The sequence below is a fragment of the Oncorhynchus mykiss genome, chromosome 5 (genome assembly GCF_013265735.2).
Source record: "Oncorhynchus mykiss isolate Arlee chromosome 5, USDA_OmykA_1.1, whole genome shotgun sequence".
NCBI classification, from domain to species: Eukaryota; Metazoa; Chordata; class Actinopteri; order Salmoniformes; family Salmonidae; genus Oncorhynchus; species Oncorhynchus mykiss.
Genome location: NC_048569.1, coordinates 30065466 through 30081543, shown reverse-complemented (window position 1 = coordinate 30081543; position 16078 = coordinate 30065466). Strand labels below are relative to the sequence as shown.

Genomic DNA, 16078 nt, shown 5'->3' with positions numbered 1-16078 from the left:
CAGAACGAGCAGTATGGCTGGTGGCATTGTCATGCTGGAGGGTCATGTCAGGATGAGCCTGCAGGAAGGGTACCACATGAGGGAGGAGGATGTCTTCCCTGTAACTCACAGCGTTGAGATTGCAAGCAATGACAACATGCTCAGTCCGATGATGCTGTGACACACCTCCCCAGACCATGACGGACCCTCCACCTCCAAATCGATCCTGCTCCAGAGTACAGGCCTCGGTGTAACACTCTTTCCTTCGACAATAAACGCAAATCCGACCATCACCCCTGGTGACACAAAACCGCGACTCGTCAGAGAAGAGCACTTTTTGCCAGTCCTGTCTGGTCCAGCGATGGTGGGTTTGTGCCCATAGGCGACGTTGTTGCCGGTGATGTCTGGTGAGAACCTGCCTTACAACATGCCTACAAGCCCTCAGTCCAGCCTCTCACAGCCTATTGCGGACAGTCTGAGCACTGATGAAGGGATTGTGCATTTCTGGTGTAACTCGGGCAGTTGTTGTTGCCATCCTGTACTTGTCCCGCAGGTGTGATGTTCGGATGTACCGATACTGTGCAGGTGTTGTTACACGTGGTCTGCCACTGCGAGGACGATCAGCTGTCCGTCCTGTCTCCCTGTAGCGCTGTCTTAGGCGTCTCACAGTACGGACATTGCAATTTATTGCCCTGGTCACATCTGCAGTCCTCATGCCTCCTTGCAGCATGCCTAAAGCATGTTCATGCAGATGAACAGGGACCCTGGGCATCTTTCTTTTGGTGTTTTTCAGAGTCAGTAGAAAGGCCTCTTTAGTGTCCTAAGTTTTCATAGATCACAGATCTGTGAAGTTATTTGGATTTTTACAAATTATCTTTGAAAGACAGGGTCCTGAAAAAGGGACGTTTCTTTTTTTGAATTTACATTAAGTTATACCAGCTCCAGTAATGACATCAGAGACTCGGGTGACATCTACATCATCTTTACTAAATAACATAACACATAACACCGGGCCTCTGGGTGCTCTTGAAGGGCCACTGGATGCTGATAGTATGTCAGGTGCTTCAGAAAAGGTGTTCTGTTGACTATTGTTACTGTGCAATAGCAACAATGAAAGTGTGTCGCATTTCTACAACTGAAGCCACACTTTATGATTGTGAACTCTGAAAGAGAGGAATAACAGTGAAGGAACAAGTTATAAAATTCAATTAATTACACTGATGTAACTGAAAAAATAGGGCAAATCAAAAAACGTGAACGTCAAATATTCAATAAAGAAATAGTACCTCTGTGCCTCACTGAAGCATGACCTTTGATGTGGTTGTTGACCTTTGGTGTGGTTGTTGACCATATGTTGTTATATGTGCCGAAGGGGCAGTGATGAAGTTGACTGCCGCTGCATTTTTACATCTTGGGACTCTCGGCCTCCAATAACATACTAACGTGTCTCTACACATAAAATGCATGATAATTAGAAAGGCAGAAAATAAGCAAAAGGCATTTAATTTATGCTATGTGCACGCTGTGTAGACTCGCTATGTTTAACTTAGGGAATGGCCATTGGATTCAATTATTATTAGACCCTGCTGGTCATCTATGAACGTTTGAACATCTTGGCCATGTTATAATCTCCACCCGGCACAGCCAGAAGAGGACTGGCCACCCCTCATAGCCTGGTTCCTCTCTAGGTTTCTTCCTGGGTTCTGGCCTTTCTGGGGAGTTTTTCCTAGCCACCGTGCTTCTACACCTGCATTGCTTGCTGTTTGGGGGTTTAGGCTGGGTTTCTGTACAGAACTTTGTGACATCAGATGATGTAAGGAGGGCTTTATAAATAAACGTGTGATTGATCAACAATACACATTTAGAGCCAGCCAAATACAACAAGGCATACATTGAAGAAACTTAGAAAATCAACGATCAAATCGATTACATAACTGTACATGTAAACCTAGGCTTACTGCTTAAGTAGGCAAATATGTCCAAATAAGTTTCCCTCATTGTAATCAATTAGCTAGCTCACGTGCAAAAGGGTGCTATTGCTAATTAGCAATGCTAACATCGGTGCGGTATAAATATATAAAAATGTACCACTGCGCTGGTATAACATGAATATTACAAAGTACATTATGCATAATGACAGTCTCAGTTACTTCCATGGTTTATATTTTTATCCATGTAGGTTAGGTTCGATTAAGATTGACTTTCTTTGACGTTGACACCTTCGACGTGACCTTGGAAGGGTTCGGGTTAAACGCGGTTGACTCCGCCCACATTGAGCCCGGCCCAGAACTGCACACTGCAGTCAGGGCTTCTCACTGTAGCTAGTAACCTACTGATTTGAATGCAACAGTTATTTCAGGGAAGCATGTTAGTTAGCTAAATAATACATATTAGAACATGCGTGGTTAATATGAGTGCATATTGAGTGCAAGCATTTGGCACCTGCTCTGCATTTAATTATTTCCAGGTCTTTGTAACCAATAGTCATTGTAATGCAAGCTTCTATAATGATATTATCACAGGCAAATGGATGGATGTCATCTTCCTCCCACTTTCCATCCTGCATCCAGTCGTATGAATCAGCAAGCATGTTCATAGAAGTAGCAGACTAAGATCAAGAAAGATATTCTGCTGGGATAGAAGATGGTTTGGAGACAGTCATGTTATGATGAAGCTTGGAGTAATTCAATTGGTATGGACGCATTGATATTGTATGACTCCAATATATTTTCTACATAACAAATGATGTATTTTATTTTTTATAATTTGCCCCCAGATATGTCTAAAAGCACATCATCATGTCTAAAGGCACAGTGATTCTGGCCTACAGTGGACACCTCCTGTATCTTGGTGTGGTTGAAGGAAGAAGGATATGATGTCATCACATACTTGGTAAGCCCAAGAAAGTATCTGCTGGACAAGCGTGTGTGTGTGCGATATAACTTGGGGTTGGTCAGCACACAGCCATCCAGTTGGTGGGGTGCTCTTGTTTATTGTACATCAACCTATTAGAGCCTAAATATGTCATTAGTGTCCTGGAAACTGAAACCCCAATGATTGTTCATTTGACGCAGTTCTAGAAAGAATGGATTAATTTTGCCGAGCAATGTGTTTTTTTATTCAACTAGGCAAGTCAGTTAAGAAAAATGTTTATTTACAGTGATAGCCTACCCCAGCCAAACCTGGACAGTACTGGGCCAATTGTGCAATGCCCTATGGGACTCCCAATCACAGACAGATGTGATGCAGCCTGGATTTGAACCAGGGACTGCAGTGACACCTCTTACACTGAGGCTTTAGACCGCTGTGCCACTCGGGAGCCCACTGTGTTAACACCCACAAAAGTGCTATGTGTCTGCATAATGCTTGTGCAAAACTGGCTGGGTTAACTTTTTGTCCTTAGGCCAGTTCAGAACTGCACACAATGTAGTTCTGAACTCTTCATTCAGTGGCTGGCTTAAGAAAGGGGTGCAACCTCCTGTTGGTGTTGGGATGGAGAACAGAAAGGGGTGCAAGGGTAGAGCCTCCTGTTGGTGTTGGGATGGAGAACAGAAAGGGGTGCAAGGGTAGAGCCTCCTGTTGGTGTTGGGAAGGAGAACAGAAAGGGGTGCAAGGGTAGAGCCTCCTGTTGGTGTTGGGAAGGAGAACAGAAAGGGGTGCAAGGGTAGAGCCTCCTGTTGGTGTTGGGAGGAATCATTTGGAGGGAAGGAGAACAGAAAGGTTGGCACTGTACCAATGGTAACCTGTTTTTCCTTGTTGAATCCCAAAGTATGTCTTCTCTTGTGTTATGTTGTGATAAAAAAACCTCTGTAAAACAAGCAGCCAAGCAAGCAGTCCGAAGACCACAGAGGCAGACAAAGACAGGCATAGTTATGTAGCACAATGGCTTGTTAAAAAAAGGCTTGGGGGATCCAGATTTTCATACCATCATGCTGTTCTTCTGCCATCTGGGGATTTACGTGTATTACTGGCATGGCATGTAAGGGGGTGCAAAAATGCACAAAAAGCCCATTTGTCGTCTTTTACCCGAATGCAAATACAATTAGTATAGCTAATAGCCATTTTTGGTGAGTGTGGACATTTATAAGTGAACAAGATAAATTGTGCAAATTAACAAAATTGTGATTAAATCAAATCAAACTTTTTTGTCACATGCGTCGAATACAACAAATGTAGACCTTACTGTGAAATGCTTACTTACAAGCCCTTAACCAACAGCTGTAATAGACCTTACTGTGAAATGCTTACTTACAAGCCCTTAACCAACAGCTGTAATAGACCTTACTGTGAAATGCTTACTTACAAGCCTTTCACCAACAGGGCAGTTCAAGAAGAGTTAAGAAAATATTTACCAGATAAACTAAAGTGAAAAATAATAAAAGTCACACAATAACATAAAAATAACGAGGCTATATACAGGTTAGAGGTCATTTGTATATGTAGGTAGGGGTGAAGTGATTCTGCGTAGATAATAAACAGCGAGAAGCAGCAGTGGACAAAACAAATGGAGGGAGTGGAGGGGGAGGGAAAAGTTATAGTCCGGTGGCCATTTGATGAATTGTTCAGCAGCCTTATAGCTTGGGGGTAGAAGCTGTTAAGGAGCCTCTTGGCCCTAGACTTGCCGCTCCGGTACTGCTTGCCGTGCGGTAGCAAGTCTATGACTTGGGTGACTGGAGTCTCTGACAATTTTATGGGCTTTCCTCTGACACCACCTAGTATATTGGTCCTGGATTGCAAGAAGCTTGGCCCCAGTGATGTACTGGGCCTTACATACTTCCCTCTCTAGCGCCTTACGGTCAGATGCCGAGCAGTTGCCATACCAGGCGGTGAAGCAACCAGTGCACTCGATGCATGCTTGTCTGAAGGAAGAGCAGCATGGATACACGGTGCAGAAGGGAGAAGAACAGAGGAGGAGAAACACACTAGTGGGAATTACATTGGAGGGAAAATGGCAGCTGTACAGAACTCATCCACAACTATTTGACTTTTCAAACACGGCAGAAAGCTAACACCCCATCTGTTTATACATTCAGCCACTTACTTAGCCAACTACAAATGAATCAAATACACAGCTGGAGAGTATAGCACATCTTAAACAGTTATAAGATATCTGATGGCAAACATTTAGTAGTGAATTGCATACAAGTGTATCTTCGTCACCTCATGTTGGCCACACAGCAGAGACTCACTGATTAGATATAGAACGCTATGGACTCACCAGCTCCCGCTTTCTCCAGTTGTGCTGTTTACAACGAGCACATGACTGGATCTATGGTAAACTTCATAATGAAAAATAATGCGTCAGGCAAAATGAAGAACGCAATCTGCTTTATCTCCTGACGTATTGCACAAGTTGACTGCAGGGATTTACTTAAAGTAGCTACAAATATTGAAATGTATTCAAAAACTTGATAAGCTAGATGCAAGACTTTGCTCTCACAGTCACACACGTTATCTTCACACTGTTAAAGCGTGGTAGCCAGGGTACCACAACAGCAAAGAACTCTCCGGTTGCCTGCTCAATCCGCACTTCATTTTCCTAAATGAGCTGGGATTCGACCCAGTAACCCAATCCCTTGTCCTTAGATGTCTTGTTATCTATTATACTTAGGATGGATTTGTTAAGTCTTCATTTATGAGTTACCGGAAAGAGAAAAACACTTGGTTCATCTCAGCAGAAATCCCTCCATGATATTCATGGAGCAGCACTCCATGAACTGCTAGACTGTGTAGAAGCACATCAAGTTGCATCGGCTCAATGGACGTGATCTGAATGTTAAAATGGTGGGCGTTGGGACTTCAGCAGCAAGCACTGACTTAGGTCTCTGGGGAGACAGACCAGGGATGAAGACACAGGAAATTATTTGGAGATGGGATACAGTAAATTAATTATGAACCATTTAATTGCGTTTTTGTGCAAAGCTTTGTTGCACAGATGGAGTTTTTGGTCAGCTCGTGTTTCTTGACTTTAATCGGGATGTTAACATGGTTTGCTTTCGATTGAGGCTGTGACAATGTCTGTTGTCATGGCACCCAGGGCTCTGATTTCCTGACTAAGTGCTTTTGTAAAGATGATATTAAAGTTTGAGGAACATGACCAATTTGTACCCTTTTCACTGAAAAACTTTTCTCTGAACAGCACATACTAGCTGTGGTATGCTATTTTAGGCACCAGTTAACTAGTTGTAACTAAAACTCTCTTGCAGGTTAATATTGGACAAGAAGAGGACTTTGATGCTGCAAAGAAGTAAGTGGAGCGTCTTAGAGCAAAGAAGGTAAATAGCCTGAGCTGTCATGACTGATGCTGCAAAGAAGGTAAATAGCCTGAGCTGTCATGACTGATGCTGCAAAGAAGGTAAATAGCCTGAGCTGTCATGACTGATGCTGCAAAGAAGGTAAATAGTCTGAGCTGTCATGACTGATGCTGCAAAGAAGGTAAATAGCCTGAGCTGTCATGACTGATGCTGCAAAGAAGGTAAATAGTCTGAGCTGTCATGACTGATGCTGCAAAGAAGGTAAATAGTCTGAGCTGTCATGACTGATGCTGCAAAGAAGGTAAATAGCCTGAGCTGTCATGACATTGGTAAGACAAAGTAGGATAGTGGTATGGAAGACACAGCTGGATCATTCCGTTCTGACTTGTGTTAGTGTCTAAGTGTAGACCTCATTTTTGCAAACGCAAAGTTGATTTTGATAAGGTCAAAGAGGAGATTAGGATCGGTCGAAGTAAACATTTGTATACAGAGATTTTAGAGTACAGGTAGTTGTGAAAATGCAAAGGTTGGTACCACCAGAGGCTAAAAAGCCAAGGCCAACAGCATGGTGGCTAAAAAAGCATGTCTAAAAGGAGATAATTAATAATAAGCGTCTCAAGACGATGTAGTCATTCTGAGTTACGTATACATGCATCATTACAGACGTTGGTTGATATGAAACGGATACAAATTTCAATTGAACAATGAGAACAGTGAGACATTTGCTACTTTGGGTACAGAGAGTGATGTTGAGCAGGCTGAGTCAATTCAAGGTTGAATTGTCAGTTCCTGAGGCTTAGAATTATGTGTCCTGACATCTGGGTCACAAGGGTATGGGAAAACAATTAAGCAGGCAAATCATATTATGATTGTAAGCAAAGATATGTCAGGATATGCCATCTGGGTCGTCGTCTTCTCATCAGCTTACACTGACAGAGGTCCGCACTCTTCTACTCCTTCTGCCTTACTTTTGCCATGAAGATTTGCAAGCAAAAATGTGTCAAAGCAAAGCCATTGCAGGTTGACTAAGTTGACAGTGTTTGTTTTGGGATTGTCAAGGGAGCATTTGAAATATTGATGATGTTATAGCATGGTCCTGTACTGTAGCCTATGTGCTGTAGCCAACTAGTTATCAAGCCATACATATCATGAATCAATTTCAATAAACTCAACTGACATCAGCCTTCATGACAGTTTATTACTTATTAATGACAGAGTTATAGACTTTAAGATGAACGGTTCAAGTGTAACCTCCCTCGAAGTATATGTGTTCATTGAGGACCTGAGAGCAGAGTTTGTGGAGGATTCATCTGGCCGTCGGTCCAGGCCACCGCCATCTATGAGGACTGCTACCTGCTGGGCACCTCGGTGGCACGGCCCTGCATTGCCCGCCTTCAGGTCCAGATAGCACGCCAGGAGGGCGCCCAGTATGTGTCCCATGGTGCCACGGGAAAGGTGAGGAGTCAATCAACAAGGAGAGAGCAGAAAAGAGCCCGGAAAGGCTTAGTGAATCCATGAGCATATTGTTTACATTGCTCCAAGTTCATTTTGGAATATTGATTTTGGATGTTTGTCATTGTAAAAATTGGCATGTTGACTGCAGGAATGTCCATCAGCGTGGTTGCCAGAAAATTGAATGTTAATTTCTCTAGCATAAGCCGCCTCCAACGTCGTTTTAGAGAATTTGGCAATATGTCCACATGGCCTCAACCGCAAACCACGTGTAACCACACCAGCCCAGGACCTCCACATCCGGCTTCTTCACCTGCGGGATCGTCTGAGACCAGCCACCTGGACAGCTGATGAAATTGGGGGTTTACACAACCGAAGGATTTCTGCACAAACTGTCAGAAAACGTCTCAGGGAAGCTCATCTGCATGCTTGTCGTCCTCTCTAGGGTCTTGACCTGACTGCAGTTCTGTGTTGTAACAGACTTCAGTGGGCTAATGCTCACCTTCGATGGCCACTGGCACTCTGGAGAGGTGTGCTCGTCACGGATAAATCCAGGTTTCAACTGTACCAGGCGTCGTGTGGGCGTCGAGCGGTTTGCTGATGTCAACGTTGTGAACAGAGTGCCCCATGGTGGGGTTATGGTATGGGAAGGCATAAGCTACGGCCAACGAACACAATTGCATTTTAACGATGTCAATTTTTATGCACAGAGATACCCTGGCGAGATCCTGTGGCCCATTGTCATGTCATTCATCTGCCGCCATCACCTCATGTTTCAGAATGATAATGTAAGGCCCCATGTTGCAAGGATCTGTACACAATTCCTGGAAGCTGAAAATTTCCCAGTTCTTCGTGTACGACACCGCGTTCCATTTCCCGCCAATATCCAGCAACTTCGCACAGCCATTGAAGAGGAGTCAGACAACATTCCACAGGCCACAATCAACAGCCAGATCAACTCTATGTGAAGGAGATGTCGTGCTGCATGGTACAAATGGTGGTCACACCAGACACTGACTGGTTTTCTGTTCAACGCCCCAACTTTCTTTTAAGGTATCAGCATATCTGTATTCCCAGTCATGTGAAATTCATAGATTAGGGCCTAATGTCATTTATTTTAATTGACTGAATTTCTCATATGAACTGTAACTCAGGTAAATCTTTGAAATTGTTGCATGTTGCATTTTATACTTTTGTTCAGTGTACATCTAACGTCCTTCATACTGGACATGGAGACAAAAATGGTATCCACAAGTTCATCTGACTCTGGGGAAATAGATAACGGGCCTCATTGACAAAATCCCTAAGTATCCCTTTAAGCGCTTCCCAGACAGGAAGCGGAACTCTGGAGCAGATATCGCAAAAATAGAGCAGATTCCTATTTTCCCGCCTCTGGTAGACCGCCTTCACGTGCACAAGGACTGCCGACTGCTCTGCCTGGATACAATTCCGCCCCCGCATAGCTCCATTGAAAATGAAAGGGAAACTCTACTGCCGCTTTCTGTCTGGAAAGCCCTTTAGTCAGCCACCAGTGTAACAAAATGCTGTTGGGAGACTGAACTTTGGGGAGATGTAGTGTCCCTGCTCCAACTGTAGATGGAGACAAATGCCACTTAATTGAGATTTCAACTAACAGTGACTGGTCTCTCACTGGAAGTTTTGTATGCTTTTTCAACCTTTGGAAGTGATTTTAACCTAAACTTTTCTTGGATGTGTGAGACTACCTGTCTGATTACCCGTAATGATCTCTGTCTTTACTAGTAGTGTTCCTAGTGTTTTGTGGCTGAATGGTTATCTGTCTCTTTCAGAGCAATGATCAGATTCGATTCAAGCTCACCTGCCATGTCCTCTACCCTGAGGTCAAAGTGGGTTCTGCCTATTTGCATTAATACATATATAACTATAGTACATGACTGTCCTATCATTCAATATTACTTAAGATAGTGCACCATATAAAGTGCATGCATAACCCTCCCTCCTCTGTCTGTCTCCCTCAGATTATTGCTCCATGAAGGATCCCTGAGTTCTACAATCGCTTCCGTGGGAGGAAAGCTTTGATGGAGTATGATGAGGTAACACTTCCACATGGTAGGATCTCTTCATACACATGTTGCCTGGCAGTGAGTGTATGATAGGATCTCTTCATGTTGCCTGGCAATGAGTGTATAACCACTTAACTATCCACAGTTTTTATGCGAGTAAAGTCATAACGTATTAAAAAAATAAATACAGCTGTGATGGTAACAGCTTGTTTCGATACACTTTCATAAATGCTGAAAGATAATTTGTTCGTTCGACATGGTGGGATCTTTCGGGGTCTATTAAAATCCTTTAACGAGTCTGAAGATCCCGACGTGAATGATATACTGCTCTCCCGGGAACAGGCCCAGATCCCTGTGATTTGCATGAAGAGAAGGCGGAGAAAAAGGTGCCAAAGGGCAGGCTGCCTTCTGAGAATTTGTAGACGATCGGGGAAAAAACACTTCCTTCCATTCTGCAAGCAAACGTGCAATTTTTGGAAAATAAAATAGATGAACTACGCGGAAGATTCAACTGCCAACTGGACATTCACAACAGAACAGCAGCGTCTGGTAAGACAAGGGCCGGCAAACTATGTATTTTTGTAAATAACAGCTGGTGCACGATATCTAAGGAAGTCTCAAGCTATTGCTCATTAGAGTATCTAATGATAAGCTGTAGACCACACTATCTACCCAGAGATGCACACAAAGCTCTCCCTCGCCCTCCATTTTGTCAAATCTGACCATAATTCTATCCTCCTGATTCCTGCTTACAAGCTAAAATTAAAGCAGGAAGCAACAGTGACTCGATCAATAAAAAAGTGGTCAGATGAAGCAGATGCTAAGCTACAGAACTGTTTTGCTAGCACAGACTGGAATATGTTCCTGGATTCTTCTGATTGCATTGAGGAGTACACCACATCAGTCATTGGCTTCATCAATAAGTGCATCGATGATGTCATCCCCACAGTGACCGTACGTACATACCCCAGCCAGAAGGAATGGATTACAGGCAACATCCGCACTGAGCTAATGGCTAGAGCTGCCGCTTTCAAGGAGTGGGACTCTAACCCGAAAGCTTATAAGAAATCCTGCTATGCCCTCCGGCGATCCATCAAACAGGCAAAGCGTCAATACAGGACTAAGATCGAATCGTACTACACCGGCTCTGACGCTCGTCGGATGTGGCAGGACTTGCAAACCATTACAGACTACAAAGGGAAGCACAGCCGAGAGCTGCGCAGTGACACGAAGCTACCAGACGAGCTAAACTACTTGTACGCTTGCTTCGAGTCAAATTACACTGAAACATGCATGAGAGAACCATCTGTTCCGGAAGACTTGTGATCACCCTCTCCACAGCCGATGTAAGACCTTTAAACAGGTCAACATTCACAAGGCCGCAGGGCCAGACGGATTACCAGGACGTGTACTGCAAGCATACGCTGACAAACTGGCAAGTGTCTTCACTGACATTTTCAACCTCTCCCTGTCCGAGTGTAATACCAACATGTTTTAAGCAGACCCGGTGCCAAAGAACACTAAGGTAACCTGCCTAAATGACTAACGAGCCGTAGCACTCACGTCTGTAGCCATAAAGAGCTTTGAAAGGCTAGTCATGGCTCACATCAACACCATTATCCCATAAACCTTAGACCACCCCAATTTGCATACCGCCCTAACAGATCCACAGATGATGCAATCTCCAGTGCACTCCACACTGCCCTTTCCCTCCTGGACAAAAGGAACACCTATGTGAGAATGCTATTCATTGACTACAACTCAGCGTTCAACACCATAGTGCCCTCAAAGCTCACCAATAAGCTAAGGACCCTGGGACTAAACACCTCCCTCTGCAACTGGATCATGGACTTCCTGACGGGCTGCCCCCCCAGGTGGCAAGGGTAGGTAACAACACATCCTCCACGCTGATCCTCAACACAGGGGTGAGTGCTCAGTCACCTCATATACTCCCTGTTCACTCATGACTACACGGCCAGGCATGACTCCAACACCATCATTAAGTTTGCCGATAACACAATAGTGGTAGGCCTGATCACCCACAACGACGAGACAGCCTATAGGGAGGAGGTCAGAGACCTGGCCGTGTGGTGCCAGGACAACAATGTGATCAAGACAAAGGAGATGTTTGTTGACTACAGGAAAAAGAGGACTGAGCACACCCCCACTCTCATCGACGGCGCTGTAGTGGAGCAGGTTGAGAGCTAGTTCCTTGGTGTCCACATCACCAACAAACTAACATGGTCCAAGCACACCAAGACAGTCGTGAAGAGGGTACGACAAAACCTATTCCCCCTCAGGAGACTGAAAAGATTTGGCATGGCTCCTCAGATCCTCAAAAGGTTCTACAGCTGCACCATTGAGAGCATCCTGACTGGTTGCCTTGTAGTCATGGCAGATAATATTCTAATTTTTGGTGACTTTAATATTCACATGGAAAAGTCCACAGACCCACTCCAAAAGGCTTTCAGAGCCATCATCGACTCAGTGGGTTTTGTCTCCCGACCTACTCACTGCCACAGTCATACTCTGGACCTAGTTTTGTCCCGTGGAATAAATATTGTGGATCTTAATGTTTTTCCTCATGATTTTATTTATTTGACCTTTATTTAACTAGGCAAGTCAGTTAAGAACAAATTATTATTTACAATGACAGCCTAGGAACAGTGGGTTAACTGCCTTGTTCAGGGGCAGAACAATAGTTTTTTCCTTGGCAGCTCTGGGATTTGCTCTAGCAACCATTCGGTTACTGGCCCAACTCTCTAACCACTAGACCACCTGCTGCCCCAATCCTGGACTATCGGAAAACAATTTCATAACTTTTGCAATCGCAACAAATAATCTGCTCAGACCCCAACCAAAGGATCATCAAAAGCCGTGCTATAAATTCTCGGACAACCCAAAGAATCCTAGATGCCCTTCCAGACTCCCTACACCTACCCAAGGACGTACAAAACAAAAACAAAAAACATTTGTCATACGAAACTAACTCCCTGGTATACAGAAAATACCAGAGCCCTGAAGGAAGCTTCCAGAAAATTGGAACGGAAATGGCACTACACCAAACCTCTTCATCCTCCTGAGGTTGAAGAGGCGCTGTTGCGCCTTCTCACCACACTGTCTGTGTGGGTGGACCATTTCAGTTTGTCCGTGATGTGTACGCAGAGGAACTTAAAACTTTCCACCTTCTCCACAACTGTCCCATCGATGCTGTTTCCTAAAGTCCACAATCATCTCCTTTGTTTTGTTGACGTTGAGTGAGATGTTAGCTTGGAAAGACAGTACTGTGCCATATCGAAGAGCCCTCACTGCTGCTCGATCATCCTATTTTCCTACTTAATTGAGGAGAATAATAACAATCCAAAATGTATTTTTGATACTGTCGCAAAGCTAACTAAAAAGCAGCATTCCCCAAGAGAGGATGCCTTTCACTTCAGCAGTGATAAATTCATGAACTTCTTTGACAAAAAGATCATGATCATTAGAAAGCAAATTACGGACTCCTCTTTAAATATGTGTATTTCTCCAAAGCTCAGTTGACCGGTGTCTGCCCAAAACTGCCAAGACCTAGGATCAAGGGAGACCCTCAAGTTTTTTAATACTATATCTCTTGACACATTGATGAAAATAGTCTTGGCCTCTAAACCTTCGAGCTGCATACTGGACCCTATTCCAACTAAACCACTGAAAGAGCTGCTTCCTGTGCTTGGCCCTCCTATGTTGAATATAATAAATGGCTATGATGGTCTTAGACCCCATCATAGCTCTGAGCCTGCACTCGTGAACCTTTTAATGGCGTCAGACCAAGGCTCTGCATCTGTCCTCGTGCTCCTAGACCTTAGATCTGCTTTTGATACCATCGATCACCAATTCCTTTTGGAGAACTTGGAAACCCAAATTGGTCTACACGGACAAGTTCTGGCCTGGTTTAGATCTTATCTGTCAGAAAGATATCGGTTTGTCTCTGTGGATGGTTTGTCCTCTGTCAAATCAACTGTACATTTCGGTGTTCCTCAAGGTTCCGTTTTAGGACCACTATTGTTTTCACTATATATTTGACCTCTTAGTGATGTCATCCGGAAATGTAATGTTAACTTTCACTGCTATGCGGACGATACACAGCTGTACATTTCATTGAAACACGGCGATTGCCCTCTCTGGAAGCCTGTTTCAGACAAAAGGAAGTGGATGGCAGCAAATATTTTACTTTTAAACTCGGACAAAACAGAGATGCTACTTCTAGGTCCCAAGAAACAATGGGATCTTCTGTTGGATCTGACAATTCATCTTGGATGGTTGTACAGTCATCGCATATAAAACTGCGAAGGACCTTGGCGTTACTCTGGACCCTGATCTCTCTTTTGACTAACATATCAAGAATATTTCAAGGACAGATTTTTTTCCATCTTCGGTACATTGCAAAAATCAGTAACTTTCTGTCCAAAAATGATGCTTTTGTCACTTCTAGAATAGACTACTGCAATGCTCTACTTTCCAGCTACCCGGATAAAGCACTAAATAAACTTCAGTTAGTGCTAAACACGGCTGCTAGAATCTTGACGAGAACCTACATTTTTTATCGTATTACTCCAGTGCTAGCCTCCCTACACTGGCTTCCTGTTAAGGCTAGGGCTGATTTCAAGGTTTTACTGCTTACCTACAAAGCATTCCATGCGTTTGCTCCTACCTATCTTTCCGATTTGGTCCTGCCGTACATACCTACACATACCTTGCTGTCTCTGCCTGGCCGGTTCCCCTCCCGGTTTCCCTCTCTACACTGAGATTCTCTGCCTCTAACCCTAACCCTGCCTCTAACTCACTGTCTTACTAGTGTTCTTCCATGCCGTCCCTAGGAGGGGTGCATCACTTGAGTGGGTTTTGTCACTGACGTGATCTTCCTGTCCGGGTTGGCACCCCCCTTGGGTTCGTGTCGTGGGGGAGGTATTCGTGGGCTATACTCAGCCTTGTCTCAGGGTAGTAGGTTGGTGGTTGAAGATGTCCCTCTAGTGGTGTGGGGGCTGTGCCTTGGCAAAGTAGGTGGGGTTATATCCTGCCTGTATGGCCCTGTCCGGGGGTATCGTCAGACAGGGCCACAGTGTCTCCAGACCCCTCCTGTCTCAGCCTCCAGTATATATGCTGCAATGTGTCGGTGGGCTAGGGTCAGTCTGTTATATTTGAAGTATGTCTCATGTCTTATCCGGTGTCCTGTGTGAATTTAAGAATGCTCCCTCTAAATCTCTCTCTTTCTCTCTCTCTTCTCTCGGAGGACCTGAGCCATAGGACCATACCTCAGGACTACCTGGCCTGATGAATCTTTGCTGTCCCCAGTCCACCTGGTCATACTGCTGCTCCAGTTTCAACTGTTCTGCCTGCGGCTATGCAACCCTGACCTGTTCACTGGACATGCTACCTTGTCCCGGACCTGCTGTTTTGGACTCTCTCGCTACCGCACCTGCTGTCTCTAACTCTGAATGATCGGTTATGAAAAGCCAACTGACATTTACTCCTGAGGTGTTGACCTGTTGCACCCTCTTCAACCACTGTGATTATTATTATCTGACCCTGCTGGTCATCTATGAACATTTGAACATCTTGACCATGTTCTGTTATAATCTCCACCCGGCACAACCAGAAGAGGACTGGCCACCCCTCAGAGCCTGGTTCCTCTCTAAGTTTCTTCCTAGAGAGGAACTAGAGAGGAACTTTCTAGGGAGTTTTTCCTAGCCACTGTGCTTCTACATCTACATTGCTTGTTGTTTGGGGTTTCAGGCTGGGTTTCTGTCCAGCTCTTTGTGACAGCGGCTGATGTAAAAAATGATTTATAAATACATTTGATTGATTGATTGATTGTAGCTTCCTGTCATCCAGGACCTCTGCACCAGGCGGCGTCAGAGGAAGGCCTAGAAAAATTGTCAAGGACTCCAGCCACCCTAGTAATACTGTTCTCTCTGCTACCGCACATCAAGCGGTACCGGAGCGCCAAGTCTAGGTCCAAGAGACTTCTAAACAGCTTCTACCCCCAAGCCATAAGACTCCTGGACATCTGATCAAATGGCTACCCAGACTATTTGCATTGCCCCCACCCCTCTTTTACACCACTGCTACTCTCTGCTGTTATCATCTATGCATAGTCACTTTAATAACTCTACTTACACCATAGGGACAAAGTTGAGTCGCAATTCAACGGCTCAGACACAGGCAATTACAGACTACAAAAAGAAAACCAGCCACATCATGGACACCGACGTCTTGCTTCCAGACAAAGTAAACACCTTCTTTTCCCACTTTGAGGATAATAAAGTCGTGGCCAAAAGTTGAGAATTACACAAATATTAATTTCCACAAAGTTTA

At 44.4% G+C, this 16078-nt stretch overlaps 1 pseudogene; it reads left to right on the top strand.

Annotated features, from left to right (window-relative positions):
• Window positions 1-2777: 2777 nt before the first annotated feature.
• The window catches only part of LOC110522908, a 43050-nt pseudogene continuing 29749 nt past the window's right edge, over window positions 2778-16078 (top strand).